Below are 3,014 nucleotides of genomic sequence, written 5' to 3' on the forward strand. Positions count from 1 at the left end.
CCATGTGCAGTCGGGGAAGGAGACCCGAGGGGCACCTGGGTCTTTGGAAGGAACGGGGTCTCTGTGACTTTATTTCAGGTGTTCTGAGAGCGGCTGCGGAGGGAACTCTGGTCGCCGCCTCACTGCAAGCAAGCCAGGTTTCCTCAGATTTTAGACAGCTGTGCACTCAGAGACAAACGGGCCCAGCCTCCAAACCAAAACCAGCGAAGTCAAACACAGCAGGCAGGCACTGCTTGCTGCTTATTGGACTAGGGGAGGTCATGTGACCCAATACCTGCCATTGAGATGATCAGGAAAGTCTAGAGTTTCACCGTGCATGAGATGTTCCTCTTTTCTCCTCTTGGAGTTACCATGTGAGAACCTATCCATGGCAGCTATCTTGTGATCATGAGGTCAAGCGATTTAGAGAAATAAATCAAGCATACTGAAACTTCTGAGCTGCTGCAGAGACAGACCCTGGCATTGCCTATTTCTGGATTTTGTGTAAATGAGAGAATAAATGCTATTACTATTCACACTCCACTTAGAGGTCACACTTCATAATGGCAATAGCCTGGGCTCTGCTGGGTCTCTGTTGAGCCATTAAGTACCAAGGTGGTTTGGGGCGTTTCCTGTGCCCCAGCTCCTCTGCCTGCAAAATGAGGATAATGGATAAAAACACTTCCTTGCGGCTGGTTGTGGTGGCACACAGCTGTAATCCCAGCACTCAGGAGGCTGAGGCAGGAGGATTGCTGTGAGTTCAAGACCAGTCTGGGCTACAAGGTGAGTTAAAGGCCAGCCTGACTGTATAGTGAAACCCTGTCTCAAAAAGACAAAAAAAAAAAAGCAAAACCCAAAACAAACAAACAAAAAACCAAAAAAAATACTTCCTTGGTAGGGTTTTGGGGTTTTTTTGTTTGTTTTGAGACAGGGTCTTGTTATGTAACCCAGGCTGTCCTTGACTGCATGGCAATCCTCCTGCCTCAGCCTCCTGAGTGCTGGGATTACAGGTGTGCACCACCACACCCAGCACTGATAGAGTTCTTGAGTGAACCCTGTTATTGACAGTCAGTAGACGAGACAGAAATGTGAGCATCCTAAGTTAGCCTCACCATAGTTTCTTGGAGGAAAAATGAACTCAGACTATGAGGTAGGGCAGGTAACACCGGGTATGGGCTTTGAAAGGTGAGTAGGATTCACCGTGCATCAAACTTTCCCATTCCCTGGCCTTGTTGTGTTCTGTTTCCCGCTCCCCTCCTCCTGCCCCAGGGCCGTCACTCCTCCTCTCCCTCCCTCCCTTACCCTGGAACGTCCTTCCCCACACTCTCGGGACGTGCTGATGCTTCCTGAGCCGTGACTCCCTGTGTGACTGTCCTGTTTCCAGCGGTTCTCAATCTGCCTCCTCCTCCCATCTCGTTATATTTCACGTGTTTGCTTATTTCCCTCACAGTAGTTGTCGGTATTAGCTTGTTTTAAATGTCCCTGTTTATGCGTCCCATGGACACGTGAGCCCGGAGGTCGGGCTGGCCTCCTGCTGCTGTTTCCCCAGCATGTGGTACCAGCCTGGCACTCAGTAGTTGCTCAGGAAATGCGTGCTCAGTGGGGAGATGGTTTCTGCCTCACCTGGGGACCCTGTCTTGTACCTTGGACAGCAAGGAGTCAGGGAGGATTAGAAACAGGCCGGAGGTATGTTTGGACACGTGCCTTTAAAAGTCTACTCTGGGCCCAGGGATGGTGGCGCACGTCATAATCCCAGCACTAGGGAGGCTGAGGCAGGAGGGTCGCCTTGAGTTTGAAGCCAGCCCAGGCTACACAGTGAGAACTTGTCTCAAAAAAAAAAACCAAAACCCTACCCTGGTAGCTGGGGGAGGGTGCATTAGAAGAGAGGAGAAAACCCCAGGAGGCCAAGAAGGGCTGCACAAGGCCGCAGAGAGGAGGGAGGGAGGAAAGCCATCAGTCCCCAAAGGGCAGGAGAGCTGGATTTTAATGAAATATTATCTGAGGAGAATCGGTTAATTAGCTCTTGATCTCTGTGGCTTTGCTTTCTTGCTTTTGCTGACTCGGCCCTTTTCCTTGGGTCTTGGAGCTCCGGGCCCCTCTGCGGGGAAGGGATATTAGCTTCCCTCTAATTGCTCTGCTGGAAGCGGGCACCACCCTGTCCCTGCCCTGCATTTCATTATTGTTTGGCCGCACATCCTGGAAGATGATGGCTATGAAGGTCCTGGCCACAAAGAGGTCCACTGAAAGGCACGTGGGTTTCTGGCTCCCTCCGTGGGGACCCTCTAGTGGCACCCGCATCTCCCAGGGAAGGAGCCAGAGAGACCAATCTGGGCTCGGCACAGGGCGCTGTGTTAGCTTCCCACAAAGCGTGCCATGTGCTAGGTGGTGGGGGAGTGGGGGTAACCGGATGGCTCGGAAGCTCTGAGGATGGGTGGGTGGGTGGATGGATGGGTGGATGGGTGGATGGATTGATGGATGTGTGAATGGATGGATGGGTGGATGGGTGGGTGGGTGGATGGGTGGGTGGGTGGGTGGGTGGGTGGATGGATGGATGGATGTGTGGGTGGGTGGGTTGATGGATGGGTAGATGGGTGGATGGATGGATGGATGGGTGGGTGGATGGATGGATGTGTGGATGGATGGACGTGTGGATGGATGGATGGATGGATGGATGAATGGATGGATGGATGGATGGGTGGATGGATGGGTGGGTAGGTAGGTGGGTGGGTGGATGGATGGATGGATGGATGGATGGATGGATGGATGGATGTGTGGATAGATGGATGGGTGGATGGGTGGATGGATGGATGGGTGGGTGGATGGATGGATGGATGTGTGGATGGATGGATGGGTGGGTGGATGGGTGGATGGATGGATGGGTAGGTAAGTGGGTGAATGGATGGATGGATGGATGGATGGATGTGTGGATGGATGGATGGTGGATGGATGGATGGATGGAAGGATGGATGGATGGATGGGTGGATGGATGGATGTGTGGATGGATGGATGGATGGATGGATGGATGTGTGGATGGA

The sequence above is a fragment of the Chinchilla lanigera genome, unplaced genomic scaffold (genome assembly GCF_000276665.1).
Source record: "Chinchilla lanigera isolate Chin_1 unplaced genomic scaffold, ChiLan1.0 scaffold00044, whole genome shotgun sequence".
NCBI classification, from domain to species: domain Eukaryota; kingdom Metazoa; phylum Chordata; class Mammalia; order Rodentia; family Chinchillidae; genus Chinchilla; species Chinchilla lanigera.